Raw genomic sequence first — 15824 nt, 5'->3', positions numbered from 1 at the left:
TTTGAGGCACTGTTTACCATGGCAGTCAATGAGATCCTGCTGAGACGTGCATACGTGTCACCTCTGGAATGATCTCCCAATGCACTTTGAAATCTCTTAGCCATAAAAACATTTGTATTTAATATTTCCCCCTTTTGGTCAAGGTCCTTTTCCAGATGCTTTTGCTAGTTGGTGCTTGGTAACACTCCCTCAAGTGGCAGAAAGGCTCATTCCCAGGGAGCCACATCCCATGCCAGGGGAAGGTAATACTTTTGCATGCTGAGTTTGGCTTAGAGAGAGGCTACATTTGAGCAACAAGGAGCTTTTCAGGAGGTAATGCTTAGGCAATATAAAATAGTAGGCTAAGTTTCAATTTCACCAGAAAAGGTTCATAGGTACAATCATTAATATCAAGAGCTGGTGTAATGGTTTGTCTTCCTTCACTAGGCACTGCCCATGTATTCAGGGAATTCTTGTCGTTATATTAGAGAATGAAGTACTCCCCAGGATGGGAATTCAGTATTCCTTAGGTTATTGTGTGCGTCTCAACCCAAGATAAAGGTGAACATATTCATATGCCTTAGAGGCATGCCCAGGTGAACCCTTCCTCACATATCCCCCCCTCACTGACACCCTGCACCAATGATCCTCCCCTGCCACAGCTGTGACCTTTCTGTGATCCAAAACTTCTCTAAAAACAAAGCCAAAAAATAACCAAATAAAATTAGTAAGAAAATAAAATTTTAAAAACAAAATACAAAAATTTTAAAATTTGAAATAAAGTTTTTATACATTGTGCCTTTTGTCGTTGTAAGATATGTTATCCTGTATGTACAGTGACAATTCCATATGTTCCCCCAGTTTCTTTTTTTTTCCTTTCATTTTATCTTCAAAGAAGCTTTAGATTACAGAAAAAAATCACATAGAAAACAGAGGAAATTTCCATATACCCAACACCCTCCCCATTTTCTACTCTCCCCTATTACTAATATTTTACATGTGGATGGTACATTTGTTACAATTGATGTACAAATATTAAGCACTGCTACTAACCATGGTCAATGGTTTACATTATGGTTTTACACTTTGCACTGTACACTTTTATAGGTTTTGATGAAATTTAAAACGGCCTGTATCTGTTATTGCAAAATCATGCAGAACATTTATTTCCAATGCCCTAAAAACGCCCTATGTTCTATCTTTTCTGTCTTTCTTCCCACCATCTCCCCTCAGAACCTATGGTAACCACTAAGTTTCAATTTTTAAGAATAAGATTCATAACTACTTGCAATAATATTGAGGGCTTGACATACTGATCTGTTTTCTTTTATTAGGAACTGCCTATGTTCTCCAGAGATATTTGTCCCTCTGAGAATATAGCAGGACTCCCCAGGATGGGAGTTTAATTAATATTTTGTTTATTGTAAGGGTCTACACCCAATGAGATAACACACTATGACAAAATGAACACTTACATATTCCATAGAGGCATGTCCCAGGTGTGCCCTATCCCACATATCCCCCCCACACCCGATGCCCTGCCATATTTGCCAAAAGAGCATTCCCACCATTGTACTTTTAACCACAGACCTGAAAATCTCCAGAGTTCACCTGCTCCTACCTCCAACCCTCCCTCCCAGTTCCATGGATAGTCCAACCCAATCCTCCTTGCTCTAACCCCCTCACAGACCAGCAACACCGAACCCAATCACATCACTGCACAATTCTCATGCTCATCCACTGCCCAACACCACACCCTTCCACCTTATAGACTTTGCCCACATGGGCATTGGCTCACCACCCTCTATTCCCTTTCTGTCTCCTGTTAACCAATCTTCCAGACTCTAGCTTGTGAGTCTGCTCAATTTACTTAAGTGATATCAGTAAAGTCATGTAATATTTGTCCTTCGGTGACTGGCTTACTTCACTCAACATAGGGTCTTCAATATTCATCCATGTTATCCTGTGTGTTAATACTGCATTCCTTTTTACAGCTGAGTAATATTCCATTGTATGGCACATATCACAGTTTGCTTATCCATTTATCTGTTGATGGACATTTGGGTTGCTTCCAACTTTTGGCAATAGTGAATAATGCCACTATAAACATTAGTGTGCATATATCTGTTTGTGTCCCTGCTTTCAATTCTTTTGGGTACATACCCAGGAGACATTACTATTGGCCCCACAGAAAATAAAAGAGATCATAAGAGGATATTACAGGGAAGCGGACTTGGCCCAGTGGATAGGGCGTCCGTCTACCACATGGGAGGTCCACGGTTCAAACCCCAGATTTCCTTGACCTGTGTGGAGCTGGCCCACGCACAAGGAGTGCTGTGCCACGCAGGGGTGCCCCTGCGTAGGGGAGCCCCAGGTGCAAGGAGTGTGCCCCATAAGGAAAGCCGCCCAGCGCGAAATAAAGTACAGCCTGCCCAGGAATGGGGCCACACACACGGAGAGCTGACACAAGATGACGCAACAAAAAGAAACACAGACTCCTGGTGCTGTTGACAACAAAAGAAGCGGACAAAGAAGAACACCCAACAAATGGACACATATAGATTTATAGAGAACAGACAACTAGAGTGGGGGGGAAGGGGAGAGAAATGAAATGAAATAAATGAAATGAAATGAAAAAAAAAAAGAAGATATTACATATAACTATGCCAACAAACTACACAATGAGGATGAAATAGACAAATTCCTAGGGACATAGGAACAACCTACACTGACCCTGGAAGAGAAGACCTCAACAAACCAATCACAAGAGATTGAAAAAGTCATCAAAAACTTCCCTAAAATGAAAAGCCCTGGACCAAATGGCTTCACAAGCAAAATCCACTGAGCATTCAAAGAAGATTTAATAACAATCTTACTCAAGGTCTTCCAAACTCAACATGAAGAAAACTACCAAACCCATTCTACGAAGCAAAGCCAACATCACCCTAACACCAAAGCCAGATAAAGATATTACAAAGAAAGAAAATTAGACTGATTTCCCTAATGAATATAGATACAAAAAAACTCAACAAAATAGTCACTAACTGAATCTAACAACACATTAAAAGAATTATTTATCATGAGCAGGTGGGTTTTAAACCAGGCATGCAAGGGTAGTTCAACACAAGAAACTCAGTGTAAAATACCTCATTAATAAATAAAAAAATAAAAATCACATATCATCTCAATTGACGCAGAAAAGGCATTTGACAAAATCCAGCATCCTTTCTTAATAACACAGGAATCAAAGGAAACTTTCTCAACGTGATAAAGGGCATATATGAAAAACTCACAGTTAACATTGTACTCAAGAGTGGAAAATCAAAAGCTTTCCCATTGAGAATGAGAACAAGATAAGGATGCAAACTGTTTCCACTGTGGTCCATTATCGTGTTAGAGGTTCTAGCTATAGCAACCAGGCAAAAAAGAGAAATAAAAGGAGTCTAAATTGGAAAAGAAGTAAAACTTTTGCTATTCACAAATTATATGATCCTATACCTGGAAAATCCTAAATAATCTACAACAAAGCTAATGACAGAATGCAGGATACAAGATTAATACACAAAACACAGTAGTGTTTCTATATACTAGTAATGAGGAATTTGAGGAAGAAGTCAAGAAAAAAATCCATTTACAATAGCAACAAAGGAATAAAATATTTAGGAATAAACTTAAGCAAGGATGTAAAACACTTGAATTCAGAAAACTGCAATGCATTGCTAAAAGAAAGCAATGATCTAAATAAATGGAGGAACAGTCGGTATTCATGGATAGGAAGACTAAATATCATTAAGATGTCAATTCTACCCAAATTGATAAACAGATTCCATTCAATCCCAATAAAAAATTCAACAGCCTTTTTTTAAGAAATGGAAAACCCAATTATCAAATTGGAACTGAAATGATGGTTGAGAAACAGACCCTTACATCTATGGTCAAGTGATTTTTGACAAGGCTATCAAAACCATCCAGCTGGACAGAATAGTTCATTCAACAAACAGTGATGGGAGAACTGGATATCCATATCCAAAAAAAAGGGTACCCCTACTTCACATCTTATATAAAAATTAACTCAAAATGGATCAAATACTTAAATATAAAATCAAGAACCTTATATTCCTAGCAGAATATAAGGAAACATCTCCAAGACCTGGTGGTAGGTGGTGGTTTCTTAAACCCAACACACCAAAAGCACGAGCAATGAAAGAAAATATGGATAAATAGGACCTCCTCAAACTTAAAAAAACACTTTTTTGCTTCAAAGGACTTTGTGAAGAAGGTGAAAAGGAAACCCACTCAATGGGAGAAAATATTTGGAAACCACATATCCGATAAGGGTTTGATTTCCATGCTATATAAAGAGATGTTACAACTCAACAATAAAAGAGCAAGCAATCCAATTTTAAAAAGGCAAAAGACTTAAAGATTTATAGACATTTCTCTCAAGAAGAATTACAAATGGCAAAAAAAGCACATTAAAAATATTCACTATCACTAGCTGTCAGGGAAACACAAATCAAAACTACAATGAGCTATCATCTCACACCTCACAGAACAACCATTATTAAAAAACAGCAAACAACAAGTGCTGGAGAGGATGTGGAGAAATAAGAACACTCCTTCACTGTTGGTGGAATGTAGAATGGTGCAGCCTCTGTGGAAGACAGTTTGGTGGTTCCTCAGGAAGCTAAATATTGAACTACCGTATGATTCAGAAATCTCTCCACAAGTAATATATCCAAAAGAACTGAAAACAGTAACTCAAAAAGTTTGAGGAATTCCTCAAATTCCACTATGTTCACAGCAGCATTATTCACAATTGCCGAAAGATGGAAGCAACCCAAGTATCCTTCAACCCCATGAACGGATAAACAGAATGTGGTATATATATACCATGGAATACTAAGCTGCTGTAAGATGAAATAAAACTGGAACACATATAAGATGGATGAACCTTGAGGACACAAGCCAGAAACAAAAGGACAAATATTATATGGTTTCTCTAATATGAACTAAATACAGAGAAAAAACTCATGGAATTAAAACCTAGATTATAGGTTACTAGGAGATAGGATGAGGACTGAGAAGGGATACTGATGCTCAATTTATGTAGACTTTTTAATTAGCTTGACTGTAAAAGTGTGGAAATGGATAGAGTTGATGGTAACACATTATATAATGAGTATAACAGAGCTAGTTTATAAATGGGATTGTGGCTGAAAGTCGTTGTTGTCTAGGGATGTAAATGTCAACTGAAAGAAAGCTAGAGAAAAATCTAGGGACTGAATAACATAGGATCCCTGAGGAGGATGAGGACTGTGGTTACTAATACAAATACAAGAATGTTCTTCTATCAACTACAACAAATATAAGTCACTATTACAAGGTGGTAAGAATATAGCGATGCATGAGGAAAATACAAGTAATATAATTTACAGACTATAGTTAGCAGCAATATTATAATAATCTTGCATCAATACCAAAGAAGGTACTATACTATAACACTAAGGGTCAATAATAGGGGGGTATGGGAATTTTTCTTTAGGACCACGGAAAACTTTCAAAGGTTTGCTGGGGCAATGGCTGCACAACTCTGAGAAAGTGAGAGCCACTGAGAGTACATTTTGGACAGAATATATAAGGCATGGGACTGTATAACAGAGAACCAGGTGGTAGAAGATGGACTGTTAATAGTTCAAATATGAGAGTGTCCTCTCATGAACTATAACAAATGTATGATACTAATACATAGTGTTAATAGCAGGAGGTAAATGGAAAAAATATTCCAAGTGCACCCTATGGACCACAGTTAGCATTGATAATCTGATCATGTTCATTCATAGTCTATGACAAGTATCCCACAACAATGTAAGGTATTGGTGGAGAGGTGCTGTATGAGAATTCTGTACCTTATGCACGACTTTTGTAAGCTCACAACTTCTCTAATAAATAAATAAATAAATAAATAAATAAAACTTTTATAAATAAATAAATATATAAATATATAAAGGGTGTGTGGGGAAAAAAACATACCAAATGCAATTAAACTATGGACCACAGGTAGTGGTAGTATACTGAAAATAAAATAAAAAAGACTTAAAATAATAGTACTATAAAAATAAGCCACCTAAATTATAGATGGTCCCTTAACTGGTGAGGTACATGCCCAGAGAAAGGTATATAAAGTTAGTATATAAATGTCAATATTCCCATGAAATACCAAATATTTTTTACCTCATAGTAAACAGAACTCTAAAATTTTTTGTGTATTTATACCGATTACAAGAGCAAATCAAACAAGATTTATATTAAATAAATATTATATAAAGCATCCCTTTTTGATCACTAGAGTAACTGTTTCACATACTCCTTTTTTTCTTCTCTCCTCCCCTTGTGGCTTTTTGCCTGCTGTCTGCTTTCTGCATCCATTTGCTGTGTGTTCTTCTGTGTCTGTATTCATTTATTTTTTATATATTTACGTGTGCCCCCACTTTGCGGCTTGCTTGCTGTCTGCTCTCTATGTCCATTCGCTGCATATTCTTCTGCATTTTTGCTTGTCTCCCTTTTTTGTTGTGTCACCTTGCTGAGTCAGCTCTCTGGTGCTTGTGGGCCAGAGACATCTCGCAGCGTGTGGGTGAGCCTGCCTTCACAAGGAGGCCCCGGGACATGAACTCAGGGCCCCCCATATGGTAACAGGAGCCCAACTGATTGAGCCACAGCTGCTTCCCTTATATACTTTTTTAAAATTAGAATAAGCCAAGTTTCAGCTAGAAGAAAGCATAATGAAACAATTTTGAGTTTCAATCAAGTTATTCTCTTCGGTGCCTTCTGATTTGTTGCATCTGAACATCCAAAATTTACTGTCAGCTTGTAGAATGTTATGGATTTTTCTTTTTCTTTTTTCCAAGAAACGGCTAATTTTCTTCTTCAAGTATTTTCTCTATTTCCTTATCCCAGTTTTCATCTTTTTTCTCTGATTCTGTCACCACTTGACATTCTTGAAGTTCCTGTTGTAGTTCTTTTTCCCAATCTGCAGAATCCTCTTCCAGTAGGTTGTCTCCTCCTTCCTTTCTGTTGAGTAATAGGTTGCTCCATTTCTTTCCTCAGATTCTCCTGATTTAAATTACAAGCTTCAAAGGTGTCACTGACAAGCTCAGGAATAGGTGGGCTACTAGAAACCTCTTCCTCATCCTCCTGAGGTTTAAGCTGAGATATGATGATGACAAGTGGCGTTTTGGGCTGAACGGCCTCTGTCACTAGCAAACTGTCTTCTCTGCTGTTACTCTGGCTCCTCCTATCCTGCCAACTGCTGCTGGGCCGCCAGAGCAGTAAGCTGTGCTGACTGCTTAAGCAGCTCCTCCAAAACACTATTCTTTACAAGTTTAGGAACAGGAGCTAATCTCATCCTTCTTAGCAGCGCGACTTTTTGGAGCATGACCAAAGCAACAGGTGTAGCAGGTCAAAGTTAAAATTAAACTGCACACCAGCCAGGGGTTCAGGAAGAAAACTCCTCTTGTCAGCTGATAAGGCCAAGATTTGCTGTTGAATTGTTGTTTCTTCATCATGACTGTTAACCCATGAGAGCATTGCTACTTCTGATTTTTTTGTATGTTGCTCCTGAACAATTTTTTCTGTTCCTTCTGAAAATCTCCTATAACTGCCTTATCACGATGCTGCCTATTTTTCCTCCTCCTATCAATTTCTTTATCGTTTATGCGGTTTCAGCAACTGATTCATTATCTTTTTCATAGCAGCAGATGCAAAGTTAGACAGTTGCCAAGGCATTTGGCCTGGTGGAGAAGGGCCTCCTGGTCTTCTGCTTGCTGCGGCTCCTCCTGTGCGGACTCCTTCTAGCCTCCCTCCAGCTGCCCATCTCCCTCAGACTTCCTGCCACCCGTCGGCTGCTCTCAAGCCCAACCAACTGCTCAGACCCCAGAACCACCCACCCACGGATCCACGGGCACGGACCCGTCCCTGGAGACCCCAGTGGTGGCCACCTGCTCCAGACTCAACTCTGCCCGTCTCCCCCCGGATATTTTCATTATACTGCATATAAACAAGAGGGACAAGGATAGCACTCGACATATGTTTCTAAGGGAATAAAACCTATTAGGGATATGTGTTTTTATTTTAGAAACTCATTCAATGTATAAAAATAACATACCTAATAATAAAGACTTTTAAAAGCTACACATTTGAAAAAAATAAACTGGACATGGAATAGTCATGTTTCTAAGGATAAACCTAAAGATAAAAAACAGAAATACAATTATTTGGATTTTCAAAATTACTGACTTAGTATGTCAGACAAAACAACAGTTTAAGGAACTCCATTTCAAATTCCATTCCTAATACTCAGTAACAAATGCCATGTAACCCTCTGGCTACTTACATCATTTCCTATCATTTTTGAAACACTATTATAGGTTGTCATCATCTTAAAAAAGAGTAAAGTCACAACAGATAACGCAGATTGAGAATATTCTCTAATGCACACAACTGTAATCTTCTAGATATCCTAGATAGAAATCAGGCTACCAAGAAGGAAGGAAAAAAGAACTCTAAGCCAATGATATGCTCTCTCTGCCTGCATCTGGCTGCCTTTCTTAACCCAGCAACCATCACTAACATTTTACATCAGGACCATTCACTCTTTATTTAGAAAAACAAACTACAGGGAATGAAAGGGAAAGGCTATTTAGCTTCTGACCTATAATCCATAACTACAGACAGTACTTTGTATAAAATTGTCATCCTAATCATATCTGCAAAACGAAGATTTTAAAACCCCGCAAAACAGACACTCCACAGGGAGAACCTGGCTGATGAGACCCAGCTGTTAGAGCTCTTTTAATGTTTTAAAATACTGTGAGGTTTTTCTGAACACCTGTCTGGTAGTAGAAGACCACTCAACACTAGTGCAGTTACACAAGTAATTACACCAAATAATTAAGCTATTAATACTTCCTAGAGTCCTTTTCCTACCCATAGTTCAGAAACACAAACCTTATTATCTTGCTATGGTCCAATTTATAGAATATAAACTAAGCTTCTTCATTTTGAATTTAAAGTAAAGGTTATTAATATGCCCAAACAAAAACCTTCTGTCCAAAAACTAAATAATTGTATTTTATAATTAGGACCAAACTGCCTATTATGTATCCATTGGCTCCAACATTCATGTATCAACTGCAAGGCTGTCTTCAAATTATCTTCTCTTCCAAAGAGAGAAAGGATATGATCTACAGTATTTTACTGAGGTAACTTCCCTCCAATTAAAATAAATGTAATTTAATACACACAAACTCCAGAATTGTGTATTACCACAGTTTCCATTAACAAATGCCTCGGGTGCATGCCCAAACACTAATTTGCTTTTGCACAAACTCAAAAGGTGCAAAGGAAAATTTCTGGTGGCAGTACAATTCTGCTACTAACTCAATAAACCGTTCAATTAACAAATTAGCAACAATCAATCAGAATAGGTCAAACCCTAACTGAAATCAGATTAAAATTATGAAAACTACTAAATAAGACTGAAACTGGTTCACAAAACCATTTCTTTGAACTAAAGAAATTTACTCCCACATAAATAGATATAGGAGTGGGAAATAGGCATATACAGATTTTATTTTTATTTTTATTTTTTTAATCGTATTTTTTGGAAAAGACACAAAAAATGTTACATTAAAAAATATAAGGGAAGCAGACTTGGCCCAATGGATAGGGTGTCCACCTACCACATGGGAGGTCCGTGGCTCAAACCCCGGGCCTCCTTGACCCGTGTGGAGCTGGCCCATGTGCAGTGCTGATGTGCACAAGGAGTGCCAGTGCCACGGAGGGGTGTCCCCCGTGTAGGGGAGCCCCACGCACAAGGAGAGTGCCCCATAAGGAGAGCCGCCCAGCGCGAAAGAAAATGTAGCCTGCCCAAGAACCGCGCGGCACACACAGAGAGCTGACACAGCGAGATGATGCAACAAAAAGAAACACAGATTCCTGGTGCCTGCCTCTGATAGAAATGGTCACAGGAACACAAAGCGAATGGACCGAGAGAGTAGACAACTGGGGGGGGGAAGGGGAGAGAAATTTTAAAAAATAAATCTTAAAAAAAAAGCAGTAACTTGCTAAATATATATGTGTGTGTGTGTGTGTGTGTGTATATATATATAAGAGGTTCCCATATACCCCCGCACCCCATCTCACACCCCCTACTCCTCCCACATCAACAACCTCTTTCATCATTGTGGCATATTCATTGCATTTGGTGAATACATTTTGAAGCACTGCTGCACCACATGGATAAGCATTTACATTGTAGTTTACACTCTCCCTCAGTACATTCAGTGGGTTATGGCAGGATATATAATGTCCAGCATCTCTCCCTGCAATATCATATAGGACAACTCCAAGTCCCGAAAATGCCCCCACATCACATCTCTTCTTCCCTCTCCCTGCCCTCAGCAACTACCGTGGCCACTTTCTCCACATCAATGCTATAATTTTTTTCATTACTAGTCACAATAGTTCTATAGTAGAATACCAGTAAGTCCACTCTAATCCATATTTTATTCCTCCATCCTGTGGACCCTGGGATGGTGATGTCCACTCCACTAATAAAACGTATTCATTAAAAAACAAACACACCCTACCACTTTATCAAGTACCTGCCATATACAAGCACTGATCTGGCTGCTGGAACCTGCAGTAAACAAGATATGCCAAGTCCCTGCCCCTACAGAAAGTACATTCTAGTGGGGAGAGGCCTACAATAAACAAATACATATATGTCAGGGCTAATCACTACTTTGAAAAAAAAATAAAGCAGAATAAGGAATGGAGAAATGGAAGGCAGAGGTGTTAATTTAAGTATGGTCTGGAAGAAATTGATTTTGTGCCTATAATTAATGCCAGCCACTATTATTCATACCAGAAAATCATTTTTCAAACCTATATTTTATTCACCAACACAAATAATATTATCATTATTCATTCCACTGCTCTTTTCTGGGTAATGTGTAACCCAATCTTATAGGGAAATAGTCTCCTATAAAAAAGATAATCATTAAGTCAATAATTATTTTGGAGAGCCTACAGAATGACAGGACCTAGACTGATAAAATAATAAGCCAACAGACCCTAACTTTGTCCACAAAATGATTCCACTTTAATAAGGAAGGCAAATGATCATACAAATTGTCAAACTGACCATCAAATCAAACTTGTCAGGAACTTTCCTGACAAGTTTTATTTAGGAACGAGAAAAGTATAAAGTGCTACAAGAGTACATAATGTGACCTCTGGGTAAAAATGGTATGTTAAACACCCAACTCCACTATTGTCACTTTCAGATAACCAACTAAAACAGTAAAGGCACAAATCCACAATGAAAATCAGAACCGAAGTGGAACCAAAATTTTGGAAGCTGGGAAACAGAGGATGAATGAAAAGGGAGTTAGCCAACTCAAGAGCATTGAATCCTAAGCCAGATACAGGGAAATCTGAGAAGCAACCTATTGAATACTGCAGGAACAACTGACAGCAAGAGATACCCTGGTTCGCTGAAAGTAGAAAGATTGTTTGAAGATCTTTAATAAGCAAAGCAGGCCTCCCACTAACCCCACCCCTACCCCCCCATGTCCTGAGATACTAAAGCAGATTCTCTGGCCTGGCAGAGACAGCTGGCACAACAAAAGACAGCAGCATCATACTAAAAGCAGAGGAATTCAGTGGACTTTTACAGGTGGAATGATGGTATCCTCCAGCAGGGTATCACCTCCCACAGCAGGTAGTTCACTGGGAGCCAGGCCAATCCTCTGGGACAAGGGGAAAAGCCTAAGAGAAAACACCTAAAGACATTGACCCTGGGTGTTCCCAATGAAATGGCCAAGCCAGATAATCCTACAATGAAGCCAAGTCAAGAAACCCCATTCATACACAAAGCTTCCGGTCAGATTTTTAGGCATCCCAATTCTGAATACAAGTAGACAGATGATGTCACCAGACATCTAGAAAATTTCTGACACACTGTGGTTTGGCTCAAATAATGTCCTATTGGAGATCTCCACACTGGAAAGTTTAAAAATTACGTTTCCCAAACTCTCTTCCAGCTAGGATTCTGAATGCAAATTAGGTTCTTGAACTCGGTATATTCACAAGAGATGTAGAAGAACGTGTCATGGACACATTCGTAACCCTCACACCATTTTTTTCTGCTGACAAGCAAAGCCATTGAGATTAGAAATCCTTCTTTCCTATGCCAGTACCATGCACATAACTTTAGCTTTGTAGTGTGTGTGTGTTTTTAATTAATTTATCCTCTCCCCCCCAAGTGGCTCCCTCATCTGTCTGCTCCCTGTGTCTCAGTTTGCTTGTCTTCTTTTAGGAGGCACTGAGAACTGAACCCAAGACCCTCCGCCCCACCTCACCTCCAAGTGGAAGGTGGTCACCCAATTCCTTAAGCCACATCCGCCCCCCTGTATTGAGTTTTGAAATTGGGAAGTGAGTTTTCCAACTTTGTTCTTTTTCAAGATTGCTTTGGTTATCTAGGTTCCATGTATTTCCACTAGTATTTTAGGATTGGCTTGTCATATTCTGCAAAAAGACACAGCTAAGATTTTGACAGAGACTACATTAAATCTGTAGGGCAATTTAATGGGAGAATTGCCATCTTAACAATATTAAGTCTTCTGACCCATGAACACAGAATGTCTTTCCATATGCTTAGGTCTTTTTTAATTTATTTATTTCAATGATGTTTTGTAGTTTTTGGCACAAAGGTCTTACACCTCTTTAGTTAAACTTATTCCTAAGTATTTTGTTCATTTTGATCCTATTGTAAATGAAACTGTTTCCTTAATTTCACTTTTGTGTATTGATGTTGTATCCATCATGCAGCCCAGCTGAACTTGTTTATTAGCTCTAATAGTTTTCTGTATGTCTGTGGGTTCCTTAAATTTTTTTTATATACGAAATTATATCATCTACAAAGCAAATAGTTTTACTCATTCCTTTACATTCTGGATGCATTGTATTTCTTTTCCTTGCCTAACAGCCTTGGCTAGAACCTCCAGTACAATGTTGAATGGAAGTAGTGAGAGCAGACATGCTTATCTTTGTCTTATTCCTGACTTTAGAGGGAAAGCATCCAGTTTTTACCATTAAGTATTATGTTAACAGTGCATTTTTCATAGATGCCTCTAAAAAAATTTAAGCATATCATTCATACATGTACAAACATAAGTGTATAGAAAAAGTTGTGAATTTACAAAACAAACATGCATTATCATCATATAGGGCTCCCATACATCACCCCACCACCACCACCTTGCAAATTGTGAAACATTTGTTACAAATTATGGAAAAGCATCATCAAAATATTACTACTAACTAGAGCCCATATTTTAACATTCAGTGTAGTTTCCCCCAATCCAACAGTTTATTAGCACCCTGTATTACTATTATACATGTTATAGTTCATACAGTCCATTTTCCACCACTGGATTCCTTGTGTTATAAATCACCATGTTTTAAACAATCCATTCAATGTGCACACTCAGTAGCTCTCATTTTCATCAGAGTTGTGCTGTCATCACCTCAGTCAATTTTAGAACATTTTCACTACTCCAAAGGAAAACTCCCATAACCTCATTATATTCCCCTATAACTGACTCTTAAAATTGGTTTATTTTCTTTGCCATTATTGCAAAAATATTTCAATATTACTATTAACTATCATCCCTAAATTACATTAGTTGAATTTTCCCATGCAGCATCATATTTTTACCACTTTGTAAAAGAACATTCTTATATTTATACTATTAACCACAATCTTTAATTACCATGGAAATTACTGTCATACATACCCTAAATTATTCTCTAGTGTCCTTTCAATTGACATTTATGTCCACAGACTACCCCTCCCTTTCAGCCACAATCTCATTTGTAAATCAGTAGTGTTATACTCACTATAATGTAACCAGCAACTCATTTCCATATTTCATAATAAACCTTATTAAAAATTCTACATACATGAAGCATCAACTCCCAATCTCAACCCACATTCAATTTCCTAGTAACCTGTATTCTGAAGTTTACCTCCATGAGTTTACTCATCGTATTTAGTTCTTATTAGTGCAATATAATATCTGACCTCTTGTGTGTCTGGCTTATTTCACTTAACATGATATCCTCAAGGTTCATCCATGTTGTCAATGCGTCCTGATTTCACTTCTTACAGCTGAATAGTATTTCACTGCATGTAAATATTGCATTTTGTTTAGCCGTTCTTCAACTAATGGGACACTTGGGCTGGTTCCATATTTTAGCAATAGTGAATAACACTGCTATGAACATCAGCGTGCAAATGTCATTCTGCATCCTTGCTTTCAGTTCTTCTGAATATATTCCTAGTAAGGAAATTACTGAATCATACGGCAGTTCTATATTCAGATTCTTGAGGTACTGACAAACTGTCTTTCATAGACTGCACTATTCTACATTCCCACAACAGTGAAGGAGTGTTCCTATTTCTCCACATCCTCTCCAGCCCTTGTAGTTTTGTTTTTGTGGGGTTTTTTGATGACCATTCTGTAAGGTGTGAAATGATAGCTCATTGCAGTTTTGATCTGCATTTCCCGACTAGCTAGTGATGTTGAACATTTTTTCATGTGCTTTCTCAGCATTTGTATTTCCTCTTGGGAGAAATGTCTATTCAAGTCCTTTGCCCATTTTTAAAAAAAAGATTTTATTTATTTCTCCTCACTCCAACTTTGTTTGCACTTCCTGTGTCTGTTCGTCTTCCGTGTTTCTTTAGGAGACACTGGGAACCAAACCTAGGACCTAGTGATTAGATGGGAGGGAAGCATCTAATCACTTGAGCCACCTCTGTTTCCTGCTTTGTAGTATCTCTCATTATGCTTTTCTTCTTGTGTCTCTTGTTGCGTCATCTTGTTGCATCAGCTTGCTGCGCCTGCCCATCATGCCAGTTCACTGTCTTCTTTAGGAGGCACCAGGAACTGAACCAGGGACCTCCCATGTAGTAGGTGAGAGCTCAAACACTTGAGCCACATCTGCTTTCCTTTTTGCCCATTTTTTGAGTTGCTTGTCTTTTTATTGTTGAGTTGTACAATCTCTTTATAATGTGAATATCAAATCTTTGTCAGATATGTGGTTTCCAAATAATCTCTCCCACTGAGTAGGCTACCTTTTTCTTTCTTGACAAAGTCTTTTGAAGAACATGTTTTTGAGGCAGTCCCATTTATCTATTTTTTCTTTCATTGCTCATGCTTTAAGTTTTAAGAAACTAACACCGTTGGGAAGTGAACGTGCCTCTACTGATAAAGAGTGCCCGCCTACCATATAGGAGGTCCAGGGTTCAAACCCAGGGCCTCCTGGCCCGTGTGGTGAGCTGGCCCACACACCGCACACAAAGAGTGCTGTGCCATGCAGGGGTGCCCCCTGCGTAGGGGAGCCCCATGTGCAAGGAGTATACCCCACATTGAACCACCCCCGCAGCCCACCCAGGAGCAGCACCACACACACGGAGAGCTGATGCAGCAAGATGACACAACCAAAAAGAGACACAGATTCCTGGTGCCACCGAGAATACAAGTGGACACAGAACACACAGCAAATGAACAAAGAGAGCAGACAACGGGTGGGGTGGGGAAGGGGAGAGAAATAAATAAAATATAACAACTACCACCTACCACAAGATCTTTTTTTTTTTTTAAAGATTTATTTATTTACTTATTTCTCTCCCCGCCCCGGTTGTCTGTTCTCTGTGTCTATTTGCTACATCGTCTTCTTTCGTCCACTTCTGTTGCTGTCAGCGGCACGGGAATCTC

The 15824-nt window shown here is 38.6% G+C and overlaps 1 protein-coding gene and 1 pseudogene across 1 annotated transcript in view; both read right to left on the bottom strand.

The window, feature by feature from the left end:
- The window catches only part of LMNB1 (lamin B1), a 69617-nt gene that overhangs the window by 29006 nt on the left and 24787 nt on the right, over window positions 1-15824 (bottom strand). The gene's annotated exons all lie outside the window — the stretch shown is intronic.
- Window positions 6762-8064, bottom strand: LOC139439844 (synapse-associated protein 1 pseudogene; annotated as a pseudogene).

This window comes from Dasypus novemcinctus, chromosome 2, assembly GCF_030445035.2.
Source record: "Dasypus novemcinctus isolate mDasNov1 chromosome 2, mDasNov1.1.hap2, whole genome shotgun sequence".
Classification (NCBI taxonomy): domain Eukaryota; kingdom Metazoa; phylum Chordata; class Mammalia; order Cingulata; family Dasypodidae; genus Dasypus; species Dasypus novemcinctus.
This window is presented reverse-complemented; position numbering and strand designations above follow the sequence as displayed.